The 17,432-nt window shown below is 40.1% G+C and overlaps 1 protein-coding gene across 3 annotated transcripts in view; it reads right to left on the bottom strand.

Moving 5' to 3' along the window:
* Positions 1–17,432, bottom strand: part of AGPAT3 (1-acylglycerol-3-phosphate O-acyltransferase 3) — an 88,513-nt gene that overhangs the window by 40,926 nt on the left and 30,155 nt on the right. Inside the window, exons 2-3 of one of the 3 annotated variants that reach the window (XM_062000609.1) lie at positions 4,338–4,458; positions 3,717–3,821 (exon numbers count right to left, since the gene is read on the bottom strand). The exons of 1 other annotated variant lie outside the window; for it this stretch is intronic. The gene's annotated coding sequence lies outside the window, so the exon portion shown is untranslated. The remainder of the gene's footprint in view (positions 1–3,716; positions 3,822–4,337; positions 4,459–17,432) is intronic. One more of the 3 variants, XM_062000589.1, reaches the window with a different exon arrangement.

The following is a 17,432-nucleotide window of genomic DNA, read 5'->3' on the forward strand; positions in this document are numbered from 1 at the left end:
TCAGAAGGAAATAACAAGTGGCATTGCTATACCTTCAGTACGAGAGAAAGAACCTCACATGGGGTCTTTTGCTCTCTTTTTGCTACAGAGAACCAAACTATTCAGATGACTTCTTAGCAAACAAGATAAAAGCTCATAAAGCCAGGAAAAGGAGTATCTGCCCTGACAGCCTTTCAGAAGCGATTTGCACAGCAACCCCACCACAGCCAGGTCCTGTAGTGCAAGTGCCCACACTTATGGCCAGCTGCAGTTCACCTGGCCAGCTCTGACGTACATCCATTCTCTGCCACACTATAGTACCAGCACTTGTTACAACAGCCCAGCAGCTGCATCAACTTACAGTGCATTGAGCTTCCTTCCCTCTGTTCTTCTCCTTACACCACAGCAGGAGCAGGGCTTGTTATCTTTTTCAGAGGGTTATCCTTTGTTAGCCAGCCATTTTCAATCACAAATCTATTTGGTTGCGCGATCTCCAACTCCTCAGTCCCAGGCCAAGCCACTATTGTGCATAAGGCTACTTGTCCCATTCAACTTAAAACACCACAACCAAGGTGGAAAGTAAGGCTTTCTGCAGAGGGAACACATGTGCAGAGATTGGGCAAGTGAACACTTGATACAAAACTTGCCTTACTGATAAGGCCTAATAATACTGTCCCAAAACACATGCTATAACAGCATTTGATTCTTTAGAAATACTGTTGATGGTGCTGAATGTGTGTCCTCCACAAAACACATGAAAACAGTTGCTTCCATGGAAACACAGACATTTTCAAAACAATTATAAAAGAGTAATAGCTTCTTATAAAGTACTTTTAATTTGGATTACTTTTTCTTTTAAAAATAAATATTCCTAGGAGATCCAGTATTTAGGTCACAGAATCATAGAATGGTAGGGGTTGGAAGGTACCTTTAGTGATCATCTAGTCCAACCCCCCTGCAGAAGCAGGTCCACCTAGATCAGGACACACAGGAACGTGTCCAGGTGGGCTTTGAAAACCTCCAGAGACTCAACAACTGCCCTGGACAGCCGGTGCCAGGGCTCCCTCACAGTAAAACAGTTTTTCCTTATGTTTAAATGGAACGTTTTGTGTTGTAGCTTCTTTGCATTTCCCCTTGTCCTGTCACTAGATAAAATAGAAAAAAAGGATGCTCCAACCTCCTGACACCCACCATTTAGCTATTTGTTAACATTAATGAGATCCCCCCTCAGTCTCCTCTTCTCTACACTATACAGCCCCAGTTCCTGCAGCCTTTCCTCGTAAGGAAGATGTTCCAGTCCCCTGATCATCTTGGTGGCCCTGCGCTGGACTCTCTCCAGAAGTCCTCTGTCCCTCTTGAGCTGAAGAGCCCAGAACAAGACATAGGACTCCAGATATGGCCTCACTAGGAAAGAGCGGAGAGGAAGGAGAACCTGGCCTAGGTCCTTGATTTCCACCAGCTGATGCTCTCACTTAGAGTATGTCCCTGTGTCAGTCCAGAGCAGTGACCACCCTTGGCAGGGCTGAACAGTACTGGGTCCTGGACACAAGCGTAGCCAGGATAGTCTGACAAAGCTGCTCTTTCCATAAGCTTTCAAAGGAACAAAGCTTAGCAGGGCAGAGTCTGAGTGTTTTCAAAGATCAAGAGGGCCAAGTGCTTCACAAAACAGAATTGTCACACTCTCTTCTTGCAAATAAAAGTCACAACAAGGAGAGCTGATCTTCTGGTGCCAGTTTCTTACATGTGTGCTCAGTAGTTAGAGGAGACATACTGAAGTGCATGGAAACAATATTTCCTCCATCCTAAAAGAGTTGAGAACACCACTTTCCACCTTGCAGAAGAGTGCTCCATATTGTAATGCACCTAACACACCTTCTTGAGTGTTTCTAGACTACCAAACAAAACTAGTCTTTTCTCATTTTCAGTGTCCTGACTCAGTATGCTATCTATTAAAAACAGACAGGAGCAAACATTACTTCTCCACATTGTGCAAGATTGCCTCAGCTTAAAAACCACATCACAGCAGGGATCATATCTCTGGTAGCAGCTTTTCAGAACATCAATCTGCCAGTGAAAAGGCCTCTGTCATATAGGCTTTGCGATAGCCCATTACCACAGTCTCTACATCAGTAGGTGAAATATGAAAACAGAGAATGTAACTGGTTTTCCAATGACCTTTACATTCTCCTTGCTTGAACTACGGAAAACTCTTGAAATTGGCTGCCAAGACTGTTTCTTGGTGTAGCCTGTTGGATCTTTATGTCAACACATGCTTTGCAAAGATTTCCACCCCCCCCCCCCCCCCCCCCTTCTCTGTGGCCCCCAACTAAGTGTTCATGAAAACTGAAGCTTCTAACAATTCTTACAAGTTCTTAACACTGGCAAATCCAGGAAAGCAGAATCTCCGCCTGAAGATACACAATAATGACAGTGGCAGCAGATGATACCTATGAGGCTTCTGCCTATGCATAAACTCCCACAGGAGGGGACAGTTGTTATGGCAAATGCTATTATAATTTGGCCTCCTTATAATTCAGTCCCTCATCTCCTTGACTGTGTGCCTGCTGGTACCAGTTGCACTTTGATCACAGAATGGAGATTTGTTTCACAGAAGCAACATCAATTGGGACACTGAAAAGCTCTCAATAAAATTTTGCTAATCCATACTAGCATCTATCAACTCACTGAGGATTTATTTGAACAATCATGAAGGTGAAGGAATTATTCATGGGATTATTCAACTCCTGCAGTCTCCAGCATGGCCATCCACTTCCTTCAGAACATTTAATTTCCATATTATTCATCCTTGCTGGTCCTAGCAACCCAAGACAAGATACCCAAGCATGGACTACACAAGGGGCACAGGCATCAGGCATGGCAGCCTGCAGGGCTGGTATGAGAAGCCCAAGTTCTCTCTTCTTCAAACAGCAGCAGACCTTGAAAATTCAAGGGTTGTGCACAATTCATAAAATCCTGCCCTCCAAGCATATTTCAGATTCTTAGTCACACTCACACTGATGGCCTTTTCAGGCCTAACATACAAACAAGAAAAGCAGAAATTGCAGCCCTGTCAGATAAAAAAGTATGCCACATAACAGAAAATGCATAAAAACAGGCATTCATGTATTTCTGGGACATTGCTCTGACATTGATGGCAAGAAGCCCAGGCAGAAGCATTTTGCAGAACCAGTTTTGAAAGTAGCTGGTCACCATGATACTGTAAAAAGGCTACTTTCATGAATAAACCTAATGAGTTCCCCTCCACCCACCAAAGCTGCAGACAATCAGCACTAACCAAATTAAGTTGCAATTACTATTTTTTGAGGGTAGAATTTTCATCCAAAAATATTTGGGCCTTGTAGAAGTTATTTGCCCACCATTATAATATGATCTAGGAAAAATGTATTAACTTCCTCTATAGCAGGAAAAGGTACATCTTCAAAGCAGATGTAACTTTGTATGGGATCAGAATATATGCCCTGAACACACACTGTGGCTGACCCAGTATGTACTGCCCTGTGAATCAGAGCTTTTAGAAGTATCTCACAGAAATGAAAGACTCTTGAAAGACTACTTGTTCTGTAATAAAGCTTGAAGTGTTATAGAATGCTAAAGCAACACTCTGTGTCTTTGCAAAAATCACCAAGATGAAATTACTTTCCTATAAAAAAAGCTACTAATGGCCTATGAAAGGGCAATCAAATACCATAATTAAAATGTCAACTTCTGACACTAACCATTCCAGTGTTTTAAAATCCTGTCCTGGTAAAACCACGTCCTATTGCTGTGTCAGCAGGGTCTCATCAGCTTTCCACTTTTGCTGTCACAGTTTGTAGGGCAGACTACAAATAAAAGGCAAAAAGAAGGAAGTTTGCTGCTGTAACTTCATATTTTGATATCCGGTTACAGGAGAAGCTTTAGGGATGTTTGGATTAAAGGAAACCTAAGATGACCCCACAGTAGACATTCAAGAGATTTCTAAGAACTCTGTACAGGAGGTTCTCCAAGCCCTGTAAGGCTACAGTCCCCATTCTACATTTAAGGGAGTAGACAACATTAAAGTATTTCTAGAGTCCACTGGAGGTTTATCTATGGTTAAGTCTTTGCTGCAATGACTACTAAGAGATACAGTATGTACCAGAAAGCAGTAGCAAACACTACAGCAAGCAACAAGCTGGAACACTGGTTTCGTCCCTAAATTAAAATTCTTAAGAGTGGGAGGCTTTTGATGCCTCTCCCAGCAATTCAAACAGCTCTATGAAAAGATCAAAATTTGCACCCCCATTTTTTCTAAAAAGCATCTTATTGTTACAGACAAAACACAAATAAGGAAACGTGGGGGAAGATTTATTTCTTACCACCACCACTGGGGACCACTTCTGGCAACTGGCAACACTCAGAGCAACAGGAGAATTCCCATCTCCTCCCTCCAGGGAAGTACCACTGTTTATGTTTCAAGAGATTTGCTTTCTCATTTGCCTATAAGCAAAAAAGACATTCTTCAATGAATGAAGGTTAAAATATTTTGTTTAGAAACAAAATACAATGCAAACATCATGCCACTGCTAACTCAGGTCACAAATTCTTTAACTCAAATTCTTCTCAGTAAAATCTTTTCCATTTCTTTGGGTAAAAAGCCTACTTAATCCTTCTTCCCATCCACTAACACTACATTCTGCTCCACAGCTACCAACTACTATTGCTTTCAAAGGGTTTACCTATCACATAGCGATGCAATTTATAGCAAGTGTTCTTAATTTCTATTTAGTAGTGAAATCGCAGTTTCTATTCAGAATGGAGAGGGGCTTGCATACTCAAGAACAAACCTACTTTTCATAGCTTTACTAATCAGCATAGCAAAAGGTATTTATTTTACCTACAATGCTTGTCTTGATAGAAGTTATAAAAAAATGTAGCAGAAGCAATTATCCACTCTCATAATACACACTTAATCCCTGTATTTTATTAAGTGTGGTTTTTATGATCCTGAAGCAATTAAGTTAGTCATTATTTAATTTTAGACTACTGAACTAGAGACTGGCTGCAGACACAAGCTTCACACAATTTAGTCTCAGTAATTAGAGATGTACTTTACCCAGAGGTGGCTTGTTTAAAGCACATTATCTAATTTTACAAGACTTATGCCATGAAAGTTTTGGGCAGAAAGCTATACACCAAACTTGGGAAAAAGAAAAAAGAAAACAAAACAAATCCCCATTAAGCCTCTCTCCATCGTTTTTGAACAATCATGGAGGACAGGCGAGGTGCCTGAGGAATGAAGAAAGGCCAATGTCACTCCAGTCTTCACAAGGGCAGGAAGGATGACCGAGGATACTACAGCCCAGTCAGTCTCACCTCCATCCCTGGAAAGGTGATGGAACAATTCATTCTGAATGTTATCCCTGAACATATGAAGGATAAGATGGTTATCAGGGGGAGTTAACATGGATTCACCAAGGGGAAATCCTGTTTGACCAACCTGATATCCTTCTATGACTGCATAACTGACTAGCTAGATGAGGGGAGAGCAGTGGATGTCATCTACCTTGACTTCAGCAAGGTTTTTGACACTGTCTCCCATAACATCCTCATCACAAAGCTCAAGCAGTGTGGCTCGGATGAGTGGACAGTGATGTGGAACAAGAGCTGGCTGAATGACAGAGCCCAGAGGGTGGTGATCAATGGCACAGAGTCGAGTTGGAGGCCTGTGGCCAGTGGAGTTCCATAGGGATCAGTTCTGGGGCCAGTCTTGTTCAACATCTTCATCAACGACCCAGATGAGGGGACAGAGTGTACCCTCAGCAAGTTTGCTGATGACACCAAACTGGGAGGGCTGGCTGATTCCCCAGAAGGCTGTGCTGCCATTCAGCGGGATCTTGACTGGCTTGAGAGTTGGGCAGAGGGGAATCTCATGAGGTTCAACAAGGACAAGTGCAGAGTCCTGCACCTGGGAAGGAACAGCCCCATGCACCAGTACAGGCTGGGGGTCGAACTGCTGAAGATCAGCCCTGCAGAGAGAGACCTGGGAGTCCTGATTGATAAGCTAAACATGATGTGCCCTCGTGGCCAAGAAGGCCAATGGCATTCGGGGATGCATCAAGAAGAGTGTGGCCCGCAGGTCAAGGGAGGTTCTTGTCCCTCTCTACTCTGCCCTGGTGAGGCCTCATCTGGAGTACTGTGTCCAGTTCTGGGCTCCCCAGCTCAAGAGGGACAGAGAACTTCTGGAGAGAGTCCAGCACAGGGCCATCAAGATGATCAGGGGAGTGGGACATCTTTCATACAAGGAAAGATGCGGGAACTGGGGCTGTTTAGTTTAGGAGACTGAGAGGAGATCTTATGAACATTTACAAATATCTAAATGGTTGGTGTCAGAAGGTTGGGACATCCCTTTCTTCTATTGTAGCTAGCAACAGGATAAGGGATAATGAGATGAAGCTGGAACACCAAAAATTCCATTTAAATATAAGAAAAAAACTATTTCACTGTGAGGGTGAGAGAGCAATGGCACAGGCTGCCCAGAGGGGTTGTGGAGTCTCCTTCCTTGGAGGTCTTCAAGACCCACCTAGACATGTCCCTATGTGATCTGATCTAGGTGAACCTGCTTCTGCAGGGGGGCTGGACTAGATGATCTCTAAAGGTCCCTTCCAACCCCTACCATTTATGATTCTATAGTTACCAGACTGAAAACCTGTTTTTCCTCAAAAATAAAAAGAAGAAAAAATATTCTTCAAACATCTTATGCAACAAGTCCAACAGCTAATATAAAACATTAACCCACCACTACCTTTAGCAAAGTTTAAAGCCATAAGAACAAAAAATGCTCTCCTCATATAAATCACTTTATTTACAACTTATTTTAACCAGAATGTATGGTTTACAGGAAAATGTTGCTGTCTATTAAGATGCCCAACAAGTATCGCCACGGGGTATAACAATACTGAACAGTTCAGACACTTAACCATTTCTATGACAGTGTTATTAGAGGAACAGAAATAAAGGCCAGCCATGTAGGTTCACCCATATGTACTTACTCTGTGTATCATACCATTTGAAAATTGCTCAATTCCAATCTACTTCAGACAAATTTGTGTAAACATGTTGTTGAAACCAAACCATACTAGGAAACACCAGCTAGTTACTAACCATCTAGCTCAGCTTTGGCTTTATTTACAGTTAACAGCATCCCTAGCTGCCAGTCCATCTGGGCTAGCACATTGCCCAAAGCCAGTTTTATCTCAAGACACATTTGTTTTTTGAACAAAGGGTATTATTTTCCACCATTGCCATTAAAGAGAAGGAAAACAGATGACCAGGCATACATTTTCAAGCATACACCACTTTATGCAACTCTTTGTCTTCAAAATTGTCCAACAAAACCAACACACACAATTGCTCTACACTCAATTAAAAATTAATTACATTCAAATAAATAGAGAACCACCTCTATAAATGTAGATGATTCATTTCAAGACTTTAGTGTCAGTACTTTTATGTTCTGATTTAACTTGCTGCATAGAAGAAAGGCTACAGAACTCATTAACACCACAAAAGACTTCAGCAAAGACTGAGAAAAAAAGCCTGAGAATGTGAACCTACAAAGAGATCGGGATACAACAGGTTTGCTGTAGAGAATTTACTCAAAATAAGTGAGTCTCAACTTATCTGCATTTTCAACAAACATTATTTAACACTTTGCCATGTGGTATTACATGAAACATGCACAGTTGCAGACTGGTAGAAGAACTGCAACAGCGGTAATGATCCTGCCCCAAACAGATGGTGACAGACTACACGGGAAAATAAAGCTGCAGACACCTTGAAACTCAGTAATGAAAACAGTACAGAAAACCAAATAATAATCGGTCTTCTGCTTCACTTATAACTAATTCATGGCTTGCATACAAGAAAAAGTAACTATGGCAGCTGATAACAAACTTGGGAAGGAATTTGAACATGAAGACGTATTAAGTTGTTATACAAGGCCTTAAAATACTGAAGCTGTAAGAGTGGGATGAAAGCCACTAATATACAATGTGTGATTGCATATATAAACAATCCCCAGTTAGACACTGGAGGCTGATCAGTGCTTGGAGCAGAAGGGTCTGGATGTGCTAACCCATTCTAGCACAAAATGGCCAAGCGTCACTGCTGAGATGCAGCTATGAAAAACTCACGTGCATTCCTGGTATGCATCCAGAGGAATGTTTCTAAGACAGATCAGACGTACAGGGAAGTACATAAGAGGCACTGCTAAATTCCCATCTGGAATACCATACAAGAGAGGCTGTCCATGTTCAAGAAGAAAGCACTAGAAACATGGGAGGCCGAAGGAGGATTTCCAGTACTGACAGCAAGCACAGAGATCTGTACACACAGCAGAGGGATACAGAGGCACTTACATGGGATACAACTGTTCCTTGTAAGACAGTAAAGACCTGGAAGAAAAATAAACCATTTGAGCCAAAAAAAGCTGCCGATACCAGAACAAACAAGCATCAGCTGTCCAGGAGTAAGTTTAAGCTGGAGCCTATCAGAACAGAAAAACTCTGGGAGAAGCTTTTGGTGACAATAAATCTACATGCTTAAGGAAGCCCTTATGAGAAGGACATCATGACAAACTACTTGCTTTCTATAGCTACAAGTATTTTTATAGCTGTCCCATCTAAACATTCATTGAAGGATCTATAAAGCTACCACCAAAAGCAGCTGGTTCAGTTCTCAGTGCTGGTCGAGAAAGGTGGTAAATAGTGTGCAAGTTAAGTGGGGGTAGGATGCTGATTTATAGGGGAAAGCATAAATAGTTACCACAATCTTCGTATACCTAATTTAAAATAATAATGCTAATAATTTTGTTTATATTCAAATCTTCACATGCAACTATGTTAATAAAAAGTATGCATTAAAGAAGCCCAGCAAGCCACAAAGAGTATCTTATTCTACTTTCCAATATCCCACAAGGAAGATCTGTAGAACCAATGCAACACAGCATGCCACAGTTCAACAAACTGAAGCACTCAAGCCAAGCTGCTCCTTCAAACAAGCACATTCTTTTGCCTTAAAGTGATTCTTGAACATCGCCTTCATGACCTATCAAAGTGATCTTTGCCTTTTCAAGTCTCTTATGCAGACATTTTACTAAAACTGATAAAATCAAGGTCAAAGATCCCAAAATGAAACATGGCAACTGGTAGGAAAATAATTTCTGGTTCAATATTGAAGCCCAGCAGTTATGCAAGAGAAGAGGATTTGAAAGCAAGTTTTGGTCTGACACTGTTTATCGTATAAGAAGCACTTGAGCCCTAAAGAAAGAAAGAAGCAGTTCTTCCTGTTTAGGATCTTCATCTTCCTCACTTTAAAAAAACACAACACAAAAACCCATATATATAAAGTGGAAACTGCAAGTTGTAGCAAATTGCTTTTCTGATGCCTTCTAAGACTGAACAAACACAAATAGGCAGTACATTAAGGATAAAAAAGTAACATTTAAGAATACACATTTTTTCCATTTCAAAAAAAGTCCTCCAATTAAATATAAATGCACATGCAAGCACTTAAATACTTATGCAGTTTCTCTCTTGAATAGTACCTTGCATTGAATTCAATGTGATAGCCTCCAAAACTGTTTCCATTAGCTACTCTGATATCACAGCTTTGAAAATATTCCCAGTGCTCCAACATTTAGGACATACAAGACTTACAGAAGTAGACATGTACAACTGTGCCTTCAGCATCATCTCAGAAGGCAAACATTTCATTTCTGTTTCTATTTTTTTTTCTTTTACTTCCTTTATGATGTTGTTGTTTCTCTCTTCTTTAATAATTTATTAAAAGTACCAAAAATGCTTTCTGGTCACTTTTCCTCACCATAGGGAGTATCAATATCTTTCAATCTTCTGCTTATTCGCTTGACCCAGAGTTTGGTCCATTCCCTAAAGACTATCTTCCATATGATAATATCCTGATGTTGACAGAGAAATGGCAGTTAGGAGGGGAAAAAAAAAAAAAAAAAAAAAAAGGCAAGCTAGATGATGTAGTTTTAATCACAAGTTAACTTTCTCCCTAGATGGTAAAATTGTTTTCATGTCAAACCTCACTCAAATGTCTTATGAAATCACACGGATGAATAGAACAGCTCTGCGAAGTTACTTCCTGCCACCATCCTACTACTGTGACCATAATTTTTTAGAAAGAGAGTCCCTAAAAACTAAGTACTTCCCAGTGATAATTGGAAATGATTGACTCTGAAAGCACTGAAAAAGACGTCTTCATGCATAGTAGGAAAAGCTAGGAGAATGTCAATAAATTGTGAAAGGTTTACAATAAACAAAACAGAAGCAGTTTCTCTCTCCTGTCCTAATACATAAATGAACTGTGAACCCTCTTGCCATGGTTAAGGGTGGCATAAATAGACTGGAAAGAGAGGAACTGGAATTATTAATCTAATGGAATTAGTAGGATATGATAGAGCAAACACTAGTCATTATTTTGACTGTAAGGCATCCATTATAAGCCAAACTGCCGACCTAGATGGACCAATGACAGACTCTCTTCCTTTTCAAGATGGAAATTAGACTTCTGCAGCAATCAAAGCATTTAATTTTCCATTGCAACTTTCAACTAAACCCTTCGGTTTTGAGCTTCTCTCTGCAAGATAAGGAACAGTTAAACAAGAATGAAATAGATGAATAGATGTGAAATAGATGAATAGATGTGGCCTCATTACTCCACCAAGTTCTGTGTTCACTGAGAGTGAGCCTGAATGTCAGTAGACCTGTTACATCTAACCCCGTCCTTAGCCCTCTTGTGAAGCCAGAGCTCTGATCGATAAACACCCTGTCAGGTTTAGCTGTGGCAGCCTAAAACATTACTGCCCCCTCTTGTCCACCTCTGCCTTCTGCTAGGGATCGCTGCCTCATAGCTGGCACACCTTCACAAGCCTGCACCTTAGTTGCTCCAAATTCACAACTCAATGTGTTAGTTTAAACTCCTGATAAAGGTGTGTTCTTGCCTCCACCAGAAACTTCCAGCAGTGACCTGTTGGGGCTGAAGCATCTGTATATGGTTCTTTATTGCAGTGCCAATGGTTGGTAACAATTGGAGGAGCAAACAATTTCCGAGATCATTGCAGCAAGATTTGCTAGACAATCCAGACCCAAGCCAAAGAGGTTGAATTATTCTTTGTTAAAGAGGCTATAATTCTTCTGATACTTAAGACGAGAAGCAAGGTAAGTCCTCAGCAAGATAACTCAGATATCTGTATAGCATTATAGTGCTTAGTTTGAAAACTTTCATCTCACTCCTAGCTTAAAATATGACATACAGGAAATGAAACCATGGACATATGAAATGACAAACTGAGAAAACCATAGCTGCCCTAAACAACTAGGGCAGAACATCTTTGAAACAAAGTAAGTGTGCCCTGTCCTGGGATATATCAACCCCAGCTACAGATAGGTTTACTCCCAATAGATCTAATAATTTAGCTGCAATTTCTTAGAGATTAATTACTTTTAAGGTTTTGCTACGACTTACCCCTGCATTAAAAAATAAGTGTAAGAGGATTTGAGTAGGCTCAGGTAAGGTTTCTCTATTTCCTTGTGTTTGGGAGTGCCTGGGTTTTACTTGGGTTATTAATGAAATTTAAATTGTGAATAAATCTTGAATGTTGATGTAAGTTCATCTGTGTTTTACAAAAGAATTGCCTAAACTGGCTTCTGGGAAAAAACAGGCTCTGAAAAAGGACCTGAATGATTTCTCTAAATGGCTATTAATTGTAAACATATTTTTTTCCTACTGCAATATATAACATAAGTCTGTCATGTTCAGAGTAATTCCACTGATTATTTTTCTTTCTTTTAGATACTGAAATATTCTTTTGCTTAGAATATGCCCATCAGAGAAAATATTTATGGAAAAAGCAGAACACAGTTCTGCCTAACACAGAGCTACATAAAGGACTGCCTTCACAGAAACGAGCCTAGTTAGGTGCTATATTCATCACCTAAATACTACAGATACATGCCGTAGAGCGAGTGTAGAAAACATCCACAGGAATGATCTGCAGGGTCAGGGATAAGTTTAATTTCCCAATTTCCCTCCTTTCTTTCAATGTCTTAAAAAAAGCCTCAAAGTGGTTGCAAACACTCTCCGCTGATTTCTTCTGTCTGATCTTCAAAATGGCATATTCTTTTCACTATGGTGGTTCTCCACCAACTCCACTTTGTGCCCTGATCCAAACCCTGGGGCTGAAGGGTCCCCACACTGCACTCCAGGGTAGGACTCCATTACACAGCTAGGGTTGCACAAGCTGCTCTACCATTTTTATTTGGTCTGCAATACATTTATAGAGTTTTTAGTTATAGGTCAGGAAAAAAAAAAAAATCCCAAAACACAATTCTTCAAAATTACCCAGTAACAAGAAGCTATTCATCATTAACTCTTCCAAAAGCAGACTTTCCACGTACTTCAAATTAATAGTTTTCATAGGAATTCAAAGATAAAGTTAATAGGAAGGAGTTATCTCATGGGATTTGAGAACTGCAGTGAGTCTTTGGCAGAAATACCTTTCCTTTACTGGCCTTGAATCTGTAAGGTTCCAAATCAAAAAACCTGTAGGTGAAGTGTTAGTCACATCAGGATTAGAACTCCCAGAAATCTGCATGTGCCCAGCATGCCAGACTCGCATCACCTCCTTGAGCTAACCCACCCACCCACACCCCTTCCCTGTCCACATTAAGTCTCTTTTAACAATAGACTGCCAATCAGGGTCATGAGTCAAGCAGGCTTGGTTAAAAATATCCTCCAACACTGTCCCTCATCTGCCTCACTGCTGTCAGAATCGGTACATCCTTCAAGCTTCCTAGTTGTCTGTAAAGGACCTACTGCTACAAGTGCTAGCACCAGCAAACCCCAGAAGACACTCACATCCTAGCACTGAGCACAAATCTGCATGGAAGCTCTTTGTAGCTGAGGGGTCCACCTGAGCAGTTATTTTACTTCCCTTGTCAGACTAAACTAACTACACGTATTTCTGTTTATTCACTACTCATAATTTAAACGCAAGTGAAATTAAAATGATCTACAATGGCAATCTAGATAAGAACTTTAATGAACATTAATAGCATTCTAGAAATGAAGTCTATTATAAAGCACTTGAACTGATTAGAAGTTTGCTCTCTGCCCAAAATCCTTCATATTTTGCATTAAGGAATTAAAAGCCTTTTAAAGAAAGCTTCAAAATTCTGAAATAGTGAAACTAGCCACATTTGCTGTCATACCTCATTCAAGTAGCACAAACAAGGAAAGAACAGTTAAATACACCTATATCCAGAGGAAAAAAACTCCACCTCTTCTTTTTCATGGATTAAGCTGTTTCACAGTGAACACAGGGATCATTTTGGATGCATCAATATCTCAAAAGACCTCAAAACAATGACAGATATGTATACTCAGACTACAGATAAGCATATTCTTTTCCAAGAAACAGTGGCTAACAACAGCATAATTTTAAAAAGAAGCAAATACAATCTTCAACAGAACTAAATGTTGAGGCAGATAAGGCCTAGCTTATCTTCACCAGGAGAACCTGTGCAGTGGACCTTTGAACTAATGTCTTTTTTTCCCTTGGTTGCTTAAGGGAAGTTTTTAAATACCATTTTAATAGATTTTTAATTAATCAGAAATATACATAAATAATAGCTTTCCAGAGGCCTAATGAAGCTTGAGCTAACAGTAATCTAAAACAACAATGTAACTACTAAGAGACTGAATTATCTTTACATTGTGCCAGCTTCATCTTGGTCAAGCACAGCAAGAGAGTAAATTGCTACATTACAGATTAAAAGCAAGAGGAAAAACACAAGGCAAACAGAAGAGCACCTGGCTGAGGAGAGAAAAAATACTTGTGATTAAAAGGTGACAGGGCATTGGTGCTTATTAATCTTGCAGGAGAGCAGCCAACAACTCTATCAATGGGATCTCCATGCTCCTCCCCATAGCCAGGGCTGCTCTACCTGTAACAGGCACAGAAAACCTCACCAGACTGCTCTCACTCATGCCAGCCCCAGGGTTGCCACAGATGGCAGCACAGCCTCAGCTCACCCTAGTCCAGCATGACTGAAGCAGGTGACAGCTATTTTCATGTCTAAACTGCAATTTACATCTGACCTGTATTAAGTTCAAAGGGAGAAACAGCCACAGCAGTGCCACTGGGAAGGCAAAGCAATATCCTCCTAGCCCATGAGTGGAGAAGGGGATGCTATGGCTGGCACAGGGTCATAGCCCCAAAATGCCTAGTGGGCTGCACAAATGGGCTGCTCCAACTGCCATAAACCAGTGGCTGCCTGATGTTTCACAACTTGTGAGATGCCAAAAAGCCCTGGCCCCTTCCTCCCCATGCATCACACAACCAACCCACTTCTGACAGCACCAGGCTGTGTGTAACATGCACTCAACTTGGGCTGTGTTTCTCGTGGGCAGTTTGTAAGGAGCGTGGCACTGAATCAATATCCTTTGAACCTCTACATGACAGGACACTGAAGTAACAGTCTAATCTTATACTGATTTAAACATGTTAACTGATTCATCAGTTCATTCTGACACCACAGATCTCAAACTACTATTCAGAATGTAATCAAGTGGCCAAATATGGGCAGCTACAGCAAGTGATCCACAAATTGAGAATTACTTCTTCAAAATACATTTGAAGTAAATAATTCTCCTGCTACGAAAGTCTAGCTTCTAAGATTAAGAGATCTTATGGAAGATAATTCATCCCGTCATCTCATGCTTAAAAGGATGCCAGAATTACTACATCCTGGACTGCACCTAAAGCCATTCAATGCAAGTAGCTTTCCTAACCAGGGACCATCTTTTTAGTGAGATCCATTATTTACATTAGGGTTTGACTGAGGTGTTTAGTTTGTTGGGTTTTTTTTTCCCCAGAAACACTAGATCTGAGTAGTCTTCTAATCTCTAAGACTGTAAATGCCCAGCTTCTGCAGTTGCAATAATTAATCCAAATTCTCATGCCATTATCCACATCAACTCTCTTACTCAGTATCTGCTTTATTCCCCCCACTGCACTCTTAAACCAAATCAAGATAAGTTATTTTCCAAGATCAGCTGACTTGTCTCTACCTCAAAAACACATAATGATTCTGAGGACATATGAAGCATCTTGTTAAATATCCAAAAGGACTCTTTTTTGTAAACGTCAATGGAAGTGGATATTTTTAGCACCTGAGTTGCTCTATATTTACTTTTTAATGTCTATCTAAAAAAAACCCCGCACTATCTCTGAGGAAGCATTACCAGAAAATATATTCTACTGGGAAGTTTGCTTTATGAATCTTAGCTACACAAGCACTGCAACAAGTACATCATGCCACCCATTCAATCAGCCATACAAGCCTAAGGGTTAGGAGTGTACGCAGAACATTTCCTCCCTTTCAAAGCAGTGCTTAAAAACATCAAACTAATAAACCAACCCAAAAAGCAAACTTGTGAGCATAATCTTTTTATCATTCTGCATAGATGCAACAGTTCCATCCCCTGCTTAAAAACTGCCACCTTCAAGTATTTTGAATTGTCTAACCCCCACAAAGAAAATGTAAGATACCTTGTGGGTCAAAAACCCACCACCATCAACTCCAGGATAAACCATACTTCAACAAAACCTCAAGTCAGCAGCAAGTGCATCAACTGAGGACATAAAAATATTCAGGAAGTTAAAGAGTAATGATCTCCTCCTTATTCTCCTTCCTTATAGCTGTCACCTTCTTCCCCTGAAGACTTCTGCCCTGTTACCGCCAACATTTTTATCCTAATAACCTTGTTCCCCTGAGCTTATGCAACTTATCTGAAGACTTCTTTTCAAGGACAGGATACAGAGATTATGAAAGGTGTGGGTTATTTGCGCAGGAGGAGATAGGAACAGGAAAAGGAGAACTGTGTTATCAAAGGTTCTCCCAGCTGTAGTAAACTTTATTTTCTCTTCCTTTTTTTAACAAAAAGTAGTGTAAGACAGGGTATCACATCCACAAAAACTAGTAGATTTTACTTACTCTCTACCCACTAGATCTCTTAACATGCTCCTCAAAACAGCAAAAGGGGGAGTGTGTGTCAAGCTATTGGCAAAATATTTACCTCTATATAAACTTGAAACTTCTCTCTCCTCTGACCTTGAAGGACTGTCTCCCTTCCAGATATTCTCTATGAGACAGACGTGTCTCATCACTCCAAGTATTTTTCCAACTGGCATTATCTGCACATCAACAGCTTTCAGATCCCAGAGTAAGTAACAGACAGTGGAAGGACTCTAGAACACAAGACTAAACCAGAAACATCTCAGCACACACACTGACAGCAAGTTAACACATTTTATCAGTGTCAGGTTATTATTACTTTTACACAGTGAAAATCATTTGTGGCTGCAACTTGCCACAAGGAATGGATTTTCAAAAACTTATAGGTTTTCCAAGTTAAAATATACATACCTCAAATTGACCCTTGTGTATTTGTCTTTGAATACCTTGCACTGTAATACTATTTCACTATGGAAGGCAGCAAGACTATAGCTTCATTATATGCAATTTTAAAACTATCTGCTCTGAAGGCTTTCAACTGACCAAACCCAGGTAACTGTCCTACCTAGTTCTGAACTATTTTCCTATTGATTAAGATGTTTCCCATCCAACTATGGTTTCATTTCAGTCCTCTCTAGAAAACTAAAGACAAAGGAAATAACTACTTTGAATTCAAGAACTCTCTTCACATAGCCACACAAAACAAACACACAAAAAAGGGAAATTATCTCACTGTTGCCAGCTCCTCCCTTACTCCTTTCTTTATCATTGTAAAGTTCCCTAAAGCAAGGCAACAGAAACATTAAAAACCTTAGAAAGACAGAAATAAAATGCTGCATACCTCCTGTATTAAAGACAAATTCTAAAATACATACTCTAACCAAAACAAAGTTAGGGGTCACTTAAGAAAAATATAACTGTGGGAGAAGGGATAGCATACCCAACTTATTCTTATTTCCTGGATTAAAAGCCACTCAAGCTCACATGACATTTTTTTCTTTTAGATAATTTGTTTACCTTTTGTGAATTAGTTTAATTCCTTTTTCAAAATGGGTTAAATTCCAGCATAAGCATATCAAGAAAAGTCTTTGTCCAGAAGCATGCATTGTGAATGAATGAACTGGAGTTTTCTCTGGCAATCTTCCCTTCTACTATATTATTTAATGCTGTTTTGTGTCCTTTCTTAGTACCCAGGTGTCAAACTGATCACATATAGCATGTACACATAAAGGTTAATATACAGCTAGGTATACCCCATTTGTAACTACAGAAAGAGTTGCTCACATATTCTTCTCAGCACTACAGCTGTCTGATGTGCTTCTCTGAGCACTCACGCAGCCATGCTGTGGATATGAGCTAGTTCCTTAA

This window comes from Colius striatus, chromosome 1 (assembly GCF_028858725.1).
Source record: "Colius striatus isolate bColStr4 chromosome 1, bColStr4.1.hap1, whole genome shotgun sequence".
Classification (NCBI taxonomy): Eukaryota; Metazoa; Chordata; class Aves; order Coliiformes; family Coliidae; genus Colius; species Colius striatus.